A 12529-nucleotide genomic window follows, 5' to 3' on the forward strand; every position below is an offset into this window, starting at 1 on the left:
TACACATACTAACTTACCTTTGATTTCTGTTCGAAAAAGTTGTTCACTGTCAGTTACAATGATTGTCACTTTTTACATTCAAACAAACGGTGTGACTGCTACAATAGTATAATGTGGGCATGGTATTTGGCCCTTCGTAAAAAGTAGGACAATTTTAATCAAGTACAAGAGGTGACCTACATGTACGGTAGAGGCTTGAATTCACTTTCCAGCTATTTAATCACAATTTTTTTTTTCTTTTTTTCTGAGGCTTAAAAACTGAAATCAGACTTAAAGGCTGTGGACACTATTGGTAATTACTCAAAATAATTTTCAGCAAAAACACCTACTTGGTAACCAGAAATGGGGAGGGGTTGGTAAACTAGTATAAAACATAGTGAGAAATGGCTCCCTCTGAACAGAATTGGAGTAGTTTTCTCGAAATCAGGCATCTGAAAGCACACAACTTCGTGGGACAAGGGTGTTTTTTCTTTCATAATTATCTCACAACTTCGTTGACCGATGGGCTCAAACTTTCACAGGTTTGTTCTTTTATGCATTGAGATAAAGCAAGTGAGAAGACTGGTCTTTGACAATTACCAATAACAGTGTCCAATGTCTTTAAAGACAGTGGACACTATTGGTAACTGTCAAAAGACCAGTCGTCTCACTTGCTGTATCTCAACATATGCATAAAATAACAAACCTGTGTAAATTTGAACTCAATCGGTCATCGAGGTTGCGAGATATTAATGAAAGAAGAAAACACCCTTTTCACACGAAGTTGTGTGCTTTCTGATGCTTGATTTCGAGACCTCAAATTCTAAAACTGAGGTCTCGAAATCAAATTCATGGTAATATACTTCGTTCTCGAAAACTACGTCACTTCAGAGGGAGCTGTTTCTCTTAGTGGTTTAAACTATCAACCTCTCCCCATTACTCGTTACCAAGTAAGGTTTTATGCTAATAATTATTTTGAGTAATTACCAATAGTGTCCACTGCCCAAGGCCCAATACTCTGCAGAAGCAATGGAGGTACAAAGCCTCTATGTCCCTTGTCAAAGCCTTACTGCCCTTTGATATCCAAATTTCTCTCACAAGATTCCCTTCACCAAGGCAAAACAACCTTGCTCCTTACATGATCAAAGTATCCTGGCCTGAAGTACCATTACAATAAAAAGCATACATAAGTACATCACCTTCAATTATCGTATATAGTTATAGGTGTCAAAATAATGTACAATGACAACCCAAGGCTACAACTATTACATTAGGAGATAGGAGACAGTTCTGTTGACTATTGAGAGCAACATTGTCACCCCCAGAGCATTACGCATTACCATTTGCTTTACTCACCTTTTTTTTTCACGATTTAAATCCGGGACAAAATGTTCGATGACAAAAATTGCTGATCAGACCTTGCATCTCTGAAGACAGAGTATAGTCACTTTTCACCAACCACAACACACACTTCACCAGCTACACTGCTAAGAAACTGTTGCACTCTACGATTTTATATCATCTCAAACAGGAACATGAATCCCCAAAAGCACTTTACTGCAGGAGTCTATTAATGTTAATCCGACCTTCAAAAGTAACTCATGGTTTTACTGCTGAATTTAATGCCTGCTGAAGTCTTTAGAAAATCAAATCCGTTGAACAAGTTAATAACAATACCAGGTTTACTGCAACTTCAACCCGAATAAAGTGCACATAATCCTTCCACCGTGAATAAAAAGGGTACCTAAAATCTACCTGGGTAGAATGGCTAGACGGTTGGTCATTAACACTAAGGCAAAAAGTAACGGCTCCTGGGGTGAAGGGGGGGGGGCACAACAAGGCTTTGAGAAAGTACAATACAAACACCTACATTAAAAGCTTCTTCGGAGATCAATAGGCTTTGCTACATATTATTATACCAGTGCCTGGTATGCACTGTTTAGCAAGCCTCTGCCACAACCCACTGGTACTGTTGGACGTTTAAACAAACAGTTCATCTCTTGAAAAGGTGTACAAACTCCCTTCTCCTTCCCTGAATGCAAAAATTGATTTTGTTTTCTTCTTCTCCTGAGTTGGGGGGTCAGTGGTCTTTTGTCCCATTGGTCACTGAACAGACACTGCCACTTGAGTGTGACATCATAGTTTGGAATGGTGCCAAGAATTTTAGCAAACTTGTTTTGAAGGTTATACATTTGCGTACCCGAGGCTTAAAAATAACACCGGACAACAGTGTTTGATTTGTACACACATGCATCCTATGTTTCTATATTTCTGGCTAAGTTCAACAAAGAATGCCAGCCGTCGATTTCACCAAACTCTTCCTAACTTAGGATTCATCTTAGGACTAAGGACGGGTTCAGTTCCGTATCCAAATACATAGGACGCATTGAACCCATCCTAAGTAAGGATGGGTTACTCTAGCATTTTATGAAATCGGCTGCAGAAAATGTTATATTTTTTAGTTTCTTTTGGGCCAGAGCTGTAAAAAGTAAAAAATAATTTCCTCTAAACCAGCAAACCACTAAGGTCTTGTAGCTAGGAACTGTCAAAATAAGTTGTTGTTGTTGTTTTGACTCAAAAATATATTGGGATGTGAGGTGGCGATGAGGGGAGAATGTGCAGCCCATGATTCATTTAACATAACTTGGCAAAGGAAATGTTTTTCAAAGCGGGGACATGTAAACATCATGGGGAAACCCCCTTCATTTTTACACAGCCTTAATCGGAAAAATCACATATGTTTTAGTGTTTTGATTCCGTATCTCTTTTGCTTCGAACTGGTATAATATTTTTTTTTAATAACAGTCCTTCAGCGCTAAAATTTCCTTCTGTATACACTTCGTTGGAAGTATGGAGTATAACATTATTTGAATATCTTGGTTGCGTGCCAAATGCTCTAAATTGGAATCACTTTTCATCAACGATCTGATACATTGTACATACACGAACAAAAAAAACACCCTTGTCACACAAAGTTGTGTGCTTTCAGATGCATGATTTCGGGACATCAAAATCCAATTCTGAGGTCTAGAAATCAAGTTTGCGGAAAATTACCAATAGTGTCCACTGCCTTTAATAACCATAGTTTTGGAACACTTTCAAAAAATGTGTTCCCCCTCTTTAATGAAGAAACAGTCGCTCCACCACACACTGTATTAAATTACCATGTTCCTTGGAACAAGTTCAAAAAATGTTCTCCTGGTGATTGAGAAGACAGACATTCCACAACAACATGACCTTCCCCTGGCGTTATCCGAGCATGTCTACGAATGTTTTGATCGATGCACCATATAAGGTGAATCATTAGCTTTCTAATAGTCATATCCCGTTTGAATTTTGTCTTTCATCTCATCCTTGAAGGAGATGAAATTTGTTTCTTCTGGAGAAATTCTTATGATTGATCTATGAAACACTGACTCGCACATGTCTGAAATCCATCCAAATCTATCCGCCGCTATGTTCTGATCTTCCTCCTGCCATGGTTAACCTAAACATTCTTCAAATCTATCCACAAGAAATAGACTCTTCCCATGAAATACGCTAACTACAATTGAAAATCCAGACAAAAATAGCGTAAATAATAATAACATAAAGTTATATACCACCAAAGTCCATATAAAAAGACGCTCAAGGTGCTTGCACTGAAAAGTTCCTTGACTTAAAAAAAAACAACCATGTATGTGTGTTGAACAAAATCTTATTTATTTCATTACACAATATACAAAAGCACAAATTATGACAATAAGAAGATGAGCATGAAAATGAGAAGATTAAATGTCTTTTTTAGATGTGGGCTGAAAAACCCAATCAGCAAGACACAGAGGTGAGATTTGAGCCTGGGTCCACAAAGGTGAAAGACAGGGAAAGAAACCACTGAGGCAACCTGATCCCCAGAAACATTTCTTTGTTGGAAAGTATTCAAGATGATATCCTTTCTTCCTGGTTTATATGGGGCATGGAAACACAAAGAGGAACTCCATGGAAAAGTGCCGTAACATGTCTTAAAATGCACAAAGGGGGCGCTCCATATGTTATACCAAAGAGAAAAACTAAAAAGAAGGATTTCATCATACGAGTTTAAAATTTCCAAAGGGCCCTATAAACATTACCAAAAGTGCAGTTAATGTGCAGAATGTAAGAAAAACCGTAGGAAGATTAACTGGTCACCAGGTGTCAATAGGGAGAACAATCAAGAGTGTGGGTGTAAGAAAAGTGGGAATCAAAATGGATTCAGGCATTCAGAAAAGTGGTGTTAGAAAAGTGGGCTTGGGAAGATTTTTTTTTTATTTTATTTTTTTATTTTATGACATATGGAAAGGAAGATTACTGCCACGCCTGAGAGAACACAGTCTGCATATTATGGGCAGAGAGTTCGCATCATTGATCAACCTTATCCCACCACTGCTACTACTTTGTATTATAAGTGAACGTGGGTGTGAGGTATCAATAAGAGGAACTTAATACATGTCAGGTGCTGATTACAATGTTCATCAAATGGATGAGGAGCGTCTCTGGCCTGCTTTTTCTAAACAGGCGGTATCATTTACTGAATTTTACTTAAAGGGAAGGTACATGTTTGGTAATAACTCAAAACACAAACACTGACTTGGTAATGAGCATGGGAGAGCTATTGATAACATTGTGGGAAACGACTCCCTCTGAAGTAGAGTAGTAAAGAGGTCATTTCTCACCAAAATAATAAAAGACTTCTATCTAGAAGAAGTCTTTTATTCTATCTGAAAGCACACAAATTCGTCCAACAAGGGTGTTGTTTCTTTCAACATTTTCGCGCAACTTTGATGACCGATTGAGCCAAAATTTTACAGGCTTGTTATTTTATGGTTATGACAGGATAAACTAAGTAAGAACACTGGTCTTTGACAATTACCAAACGTGTACAGTGCATTTAACATACAAAGAATTTCTCTTGAAGACGATTGGCATATATTGTTTAAAACGTTGAGACAACAATGGCTCTTTTCTGAGCCCAGACATATCCCAAGAGAAATTTAATCATGGTTGTATTCCAAGTTAAGTTCCTACATACACCTGACATGTATACAAAGATACATTTTTTACCAAATAAATGTGTGCTAAGAACTGTATACTCAGTACTTTTCAGAGTTCTTGGAAAAAAAATCACACAGGTGGGATTTGAAACCATAAACTTAGCCTTGCAGATGTCTTACCACTAGACCACCAAGCTAACCCGGCGGCTAGAGGCAGTTTCAACCAGTGCTAAGTAGCAGGTACCGCAATGATTTAAACGTTGAAAGGTTTTAAAGGAACATTACAGAATTGATTTTGCTGCAAAACATTTGCTGGTAGGGTAAAACTTAATGTAATCCACTACATACATAAACTGACACACCTGGAGAAGTTTGAGAGCGATCAACCAACTGGGTCACAAGAAAATAGTGAAAAACTTATTACACATTTTGCATAACATCGATGCAAAAAAAGAAGAATAAAACGCTCACTCAGCAATAAACTCCAAACGCAAAAATTCAAATATCAAATATGACATTTCAGACAGAAATATTTCGAGAGATGTTTTCTAATCATCATCATGAGGCCGTGTAAGTTTGATGTAAATCTGTGATCTTCACAATTTTGTTTCTTACAACTTCTGTAATGTTCCTTTAACTGATGCAAGAAACTATATAAGCAGTGACTGCACAACCATGACAACATTAAGTACAATGTAAGTTGCATGTGAACTTATCAGTAACTAGCTTTCCAATCTGATTACGTTGCTGGTGAAGGTAGGTAACATAATTTACAACCCACAAATTCTGTAGATTAGTCAACCATGGACTTTCTCAATTTGTCATGATCGAGCCGCATGCATTGTTTGATTCTCATTGTACTTTAAGACTGCACTGAAATGAAATAATAAAATGAAATGAAATGAAATGAAAAATGCACTAATAAACTGATTATGCTTTACATACATTTTATAATCAGGCATACATTCATAATCAAGAAAGGATCCCAGCACAGTCCAAGATCCTTTTAGATCCATTCTGAACTTGTCGTCCAAGCCTTTTCAAACTCCAATACAATACAACACAATACAATAAAACTTTATTGTCCCTGCAAGGGAAATTTCTTTGGCCTTATTGCTCACATAAAAATACAGTCACCAGTCTTTTTCGGACCTCTTTTTGTCCATCCTTTGTCCCAGTGTAGAAAACTCTCTTTTTCTCATTCAAAATTTCTTTTATATGTCTTTTGTGATCCATGGCTTGTCGTTTGGAAATAACTTCACAGTCTTTTGGGGGACCCATACGAGCAAGTCATAATGATGTGATGTAAATTGTTTACAGAGTCGTGTTACTTTTCTCTTCTAGACATCTAGAAGATGCCTTTTACATAATAAAAATTTCTTCTTTATAACGGCTTTCACTGTGCAACCAACTCCTTTGGAACAAAAAGAACAGCCATAATGATATATCTTTATGTAAAATCCTAAGTGCAAAGAAAACTCTTGAAAATGAAGAGAACCTTTACTTCAACTAAAAATAAATGACCCGAGAAATGTCGTCATAAAAAAAAATTGTGAATTACATTACGCATTGATGGCTTTAAAATCTAATAAACAATCCTGTCTGGACGAGAAAATGACTTGCCGTAACAATCGGTAAGTTTTTAGTGCGCAATAAATTCATAGATCTACATCACAATGAACCCTGTCAAACAACGATGCCATCAGGAAATTTGCTTCCATCATGCATCAAATCTCCCATTGGATTTGAATGAATGTGCACCGACAAAAGCCAAACCAACAATGCATTTTTTTTTTTTTTTACAAACACCCCACTATTTACTAAAGAATTAAGAGTCTGCACAAAATTTTCAGAAACTGCGTCCGCTGTGTCCTTATGAGAGCAGACAATCGGAGAACTTGTACAGTAAATAAATGTGTACTTTTTATGAGCTGGGTTTGGGAAGGCACATCTTTTTTAATGACAGTTTTTTTTATACTTTTGCCCTTCCTTAGACGGCCTGTGTTTTTTTTTTCTTCCGAAGAATTAAAATAAATTAATAAATAAAATAAATAAACTTCAAGGCTTGTTTTTCGTAAAAATAAATAAATAAAATAAATAAACTTCAAGGCTTGTTTTTCGTAAAAAAAGTGCAGGGCTCTACATGGACCAGGCTTGAAATGTTTCCATGTCTGCCACACCACAAAAGGAGTCCGCATTTAAACTTGAAGCCCTACATTACAATGCTTTTAGCTATGTGATAAAAGTATTCATTGTCGGTTTTATTTTAGTACAGAATGAGCATTAAGGATTGTACCCAATGCTGACATTTAGTGTGTGTTTTGGTGTGTAAGGGTTGGGGCTTTTTTTTAGTTCTTAATAATAACTTTAACCATACAGAGAGCATAGCAAAAACGCCTTGTACCAAACATCCCATATCGGCCGCAAACAGCTGCAAGTTCTGACCTACTTCTGGTCAAACAAAACAATCAGAGCAAAGGTAAAGTCCTGAACTGACCTTTTCTAAAGTTTCCCATGTCCACATTATGTTCCAAACACAAAACTTAACATCCGTTTCACATAATACATTTTTGTGATGTTGAAAACTTAAAACAATAATAGGGTGATGATTATACAGATGTGAATGGTCTCTAATGGGTTGAACATACAAGTATGTTAAAATGAAACATGAGTTCACGTACCAACAAGTAAAATAACAATTGAATTAAAAACTTAGTACCGGTACACGTTATTGTCGTTACTAACCAACGCTCTAAAATATTACTTTCCCATCGCACTTATACATCAAATAAGCCAACCAAGGAAGAGGGATATAAACACCAGCCCAACCCCTTCTCATATTCCACAGGCATCATCCAAAATCTACTCACATTGTTTTCTTTAATCCACACTGAGCAAATCTGAAATAGATCCAAGCTTATCCCCCCGATGTCGGCGGCGCACAAAAATAATCCTCAGCCAAAACAAAAAGAGCGATCCTCACATCTCCCCCCCTCGCACTTCAACTGTTTGACCGACACCGAATCATCGAAAGAGAGACAACGTTATCCAGAACAAGTGGAAAGAGAGACAATGTATCAAGGTGTAGACGGCAGCTAATTGAATCAGACGAGCCCCTCCGAAAAACTTCTGGCAGTGTGTGGCGACTTGGCCAATACGACAACAAGCCCGGCAGCGAGACAAGAGAAGAGGGGAAGGGGGTATGAATAATACATGCATCACGGTTAGCCCCCCCCCCTTTTTTTCCTTCTTTATTTTTTTGGTTTCTACATGTAGGAAACAGTCTTCCGATAATGCCCCGCACCTGAATCTAATCCTACATAGAGATAGAGAGAGAGAAAAATCAATTCTGGTGGAGTGCAGAACGTGGCTATCCGGTTTAAGAGAGGGAGGGGGGGGGGGGGGGGTTGGAACACGAAATGGGGAAGGCTTACGATTACAAATCTTAGCACTCCTGAATCGTGTTAAAGATGTACTAACCCGTTTTCAGGTGCAAGTCTGTGATTTATGTTGTTATCGACACATTACACATTGGTTTTGCTCACCTTTTCAGATAAAAGACTGGCTGTTATAAGTTTTGTTGAGAGCTAGACTTGGTTCCAAGTCTTTGATCATGGCTTAAGTCTACATAATGCCTGATAACCGTTACATGGTAGCAGAAATAACGCCCCTTTCGTGGATTAACCTACATCATTAACGATCACTAGTTGGGGCATCTGCGGGGGCGCTTTGCGTGGCCGATGCAGTTTCAGACTTGAATCAAGTCTAGTAAGAGCATGTCAAGATGCAGCCTCCAAAGGCAACATTTTTTGATCACAAAGAAACTGGAACAGTGGACTGATTCCACTGGTAAGGCTAATGTCCCACTGATTGCCCTTTCATCCAGCAGCCATCTGAAATCTTCTATGCACCATCCATTTAATGTCTGGCATGTCTGGAGTGACACCAACGCATCCACAGAAATACAAATGAGTGAGGGCATTGACACCATGCAGTCGACTAGACGGGGTACAGTACTTTGTACATACATGTATACCCCATCAAGCACACTGCTGTCATACAGACTGCTATTATTCTTACTATCAAAATGCGCAACATTCCACAAAGCTAACCCAGGGAAAAACTTGGTGAAAAAGATACTAAATGCTTACAGCATGCACATGTATTGGGAAGTCTTCATCCAAAGTAGTACATGTGTCTATCAGCAAATTTGCATATGTCAGTAGCAATGTGGGTTACCCAAATATTGTTATTGAAAAATCCAACCACCAACCACCATGCCAAAGCAAAATCAACATGATTGCATGCTCTTTTTTTTAAAGCATCTACCATTCTACAAAACTATTTAAGAACATTTTCCCGAACAGCTCTTCTTTTAAAGGCATTATTTTCCAGGGGGGAACTTCAGACCATTTAAAACTGTAGTTTCTGTTTCTATTTTTCTTTCAAGTCCCTTTTTATGCTATAACTACTATTTCCTCATCAGGTAATCTGATGTGGGGGTAAAAACAAACATGTTGTCAGCGTAAATAGAAAAATAGCTTTAAAAATATTGTAACATAACTAGTACTCTTGTAAATCTCAAAAGTCAACATTTTCAAGTGACGAGCACCCCTCCCTCATACTCCATACAATCAACAGTGACAATTCCCCCCAATTTCATGGAAGTGCAGATGATAATAAAGTCTGTCATAGAATAACCTTGGCAAACATGCATCTGGCGTCTGGCCCATATTGGCTCAGTGTCTAAACCTGATCGCTCTTCATCCCTCAGCACCTACAAACTTGGCTCCCCATACATGATGATATCTACACCCATGAAATGCGCCATCAACAACAAACTATAGCTCCATACTCAAACCAGCTTCCCAACCCCAACACCTGACAAAACCATCAGATAAATCATCTCGGCAAAAAAATAGTTGGGACGTCTCAAACAACTCCCTCAAAATGAAACATAAAAACAGACTGTGTGAAACAATCAGAGTAAATACGAACAGCTCCTCTTGCATGTCTAGCATGTGCAGAATGCGTCCACAGAATCTGTGTGTAAAGTTAGCCTTATTGGCTGTGGCTCTGGCGGCCATTTTGAAGCCACATCCATTCAGATTGATGAAGCATAAAAAAATAGCACATTTCAGAAGAACTTGTTAAAACTTAAATCAATCTGACATTGTTTGAAAGAGTTGACAATGGAAAAACTGAAAAATCACTGTAGAAATATAAATGTGTGACAAAGAAGCAAAGTCCTTACAAATTGAGAACTAAATTCAACAAAAGTGAATTTATTAGCTCCAAAGACATTTTTGCTGTTCCGCATCATTGTATTATTTGTCTATGTTTGCTGACTGAAAATAACTACACAGTCAAGTTAGCAACTTGCACAATTACTTTGACCAAACCATTTTAGTACTTTTCAGGAAAAGTTACTTACAAACAAAAAAAACATTTGAACTTAGCAAATCTGTAAGAACTTTCGAGAGATGGAACATGGAATCCGTGTCAAGCCTGTTAGGGTGACAAAAGACAGTGAGGAAAGCTTCCCTTCCCAGGTGAGATGTGTTTGTCCTGCCCCTGTTCGTCTCGTCAGAGAGAGAGAGAGACATTCACCTCCCTGCCAGCCGGCTAGCAATAAGGCGGGAGCGTCTTCATCCCCGGATGTTGTAGGAAGTCTTACTAATATGCATCAATCAACGCCTTAACAGCTTGTTCCAATGTAAAAGCCACAGGGGTACAGGGATGTCAAGGTGGGTCACAAATCAAAATCGAGAATGGGCGATGAAATTGACAATGACAGACCCTTGGGTTCTTCCTTCTGTCTATTCTTCAGATAAAAAAATAAAAAATGGGGAGATTTGTTCTTGAGATGAGACAGGTTACCAGCCAGACCTGTGAACTTGTCCATAGCCTGTGGCTGGTTTCCTGTACCTTGATGTCGGAAAGGTGATGAATTTGTCAAAACGGTGTTTGCTCTAACAGATTTATGGCTCGTGTTCAGGGCCTGAAGACTTGACTGTCACATCAACTAACTCCTTAAAGACACTTGAACGTCTATGTTTCCAGGATACATCAATGAGTGTTATGCTCTTTAACAGCAATTTCCGGCAGTGTCTATAGAGGAATGACTTTTTTTCACATCAAAACATTTAATGTTTCAAAAGTGTTTGAAAGGATTCTGTTCTTCTTAATACAGGTGTTTTGGTGAAACATTTCTTAAGAAAAACAATAAAAAGAAAGGGGAAAAAACATTGCTTATAGATTTACTTAAATTATGCTCTTTACCATGTTTACCAGAAACTTCTGGCAGTCTTTGTTGTAGAATGAAGTGAAAACTTGAGGATTTCAAGAGTATGTTACTTATTCTATTAAAAAAACATGGCTGCGCTTAAAAACATAAAGGCTACTTTAAAGTTCTATAAAAAGGACAGGAACAGGCAAATCCTATACTATTTTGTAACATGTTTGTATATTTAACAGTTCTATATTTTGATTATATAGACGACTAGAAATGGACTGCTGTTTCTACAATAGAGTGTCACTTTAAAAACTAAAAAGGAAAAAATCAGAAAGTTGTGATGCTAATAGAATGAAGTCAATGATGCAGCACAATTCTGTAAGACAAATTGTTTTTATCTACAACTTCTGATCGCACTTTCTTCAAAAGACGGTAAAACCAAAGTTTAACGATTTTATAACGATTTTAAAACTGAAGGTCACTACTGATAACTACAAACTGGGCCAATAACTAAAATACAAAGTTATAAAAGATTATATGATATCGGTTAATCTTCAGGATCTACCTATCTGATGACTAGAGCGAAGTAAAACAAACTACAAAGGACAATTGGATAGGGCAGCTGTATGGTTCACACATAGCTAACACTGGTTGTATATTATGTATACATGGGTATCTGAATAAAAAACAAATGTATACAGGAATGGAGGGTGTCAGTTTAGTACATACGTACATGGCAATAATGCGCTACTGTTTTGTAATTGTTTGTTTTTACCCATACACAGGTGTGTATAAAGCATTGTATACTAAGTTCTTTGGTACAAAACCAAAGAAAAAAATACAGTATAGTAAGTTTAAGGGTGTGCAAACTCTTCCTATACATGTAGTAAGTTTAAAGGCAGTGGACACTATTGGTAATTACTCAAAATAATTATTAGCATAAAACCTTTCTTGGTGACGAGTAATGGGGACAGGTTGATAGTATAAAACATTGTGAGAAATTGCTCCCTCTGAAGTGCCATAGTTTACGAGAAAGAAGTAATTTTCCACGAATTTGATTTCAAAACCTCAGATTTAGAACTTGAAGTCTCGAAATCAACCATCTAAACGCACACAACTTCGTGTTACAAGGGTGTTTTTTTCTTTCATTATCTCGCAAGTTCGATGACCGATTGAGCTTAAATTTTTCACAGGTTTTTTATTTTATGCATATGTTGAGATACACCAACTGTGAAGGCTAGTCTTTGACAATTACCACTGTGAAGGCTAGTCTATGACAATTACCAATAGTGTCCACTGCCTTTAA

At 37.5% G+C, this 12529-nt stretch overlaps 1 protein-coding gene across 9 annotated transcripts in view; it reads right to left on the minus strand.

The window, feature by feature from the left end:
* Positions 1-12529, minus strand: part of LOC139934396 (b(0,+)-type amino acid transporter 1-like) — a 70143-nt gene that overhangs the window by 32279 nt on the left and 25335 nt on the right. The window contains exon 1 of one of the 9 annotated variants that reach the window (XM_071928613.1): positions 7859-7930. The exons of 7 other annotated variants lie outside the window; for them this stretch is intronic. The gene's annotated coding sequence lies outside the window, so the exon portion shown is untranslated. Of the gene's footprint in view, positions 1-1335; positions 1782-7858; positions 7931-12529 lie in introns of those variants that run through there. One more of the 9 variants, XM_071928612.1, reaches the window with a different exon arrangement.

The sequence above is a fragment of the Asterias amurensis genome, chromosome 3 (genome assembly GCF_032118995.1).
Source record: "Asterias amurensis chromosome 3, ASM3211899v1".
NCBI classification, from domain to species: Eukaryota; Metazoa; Echinodermata; class Asteroidea; order Forcipulatida; family Asteriidae; genus Asterias; species Asterias amurensis.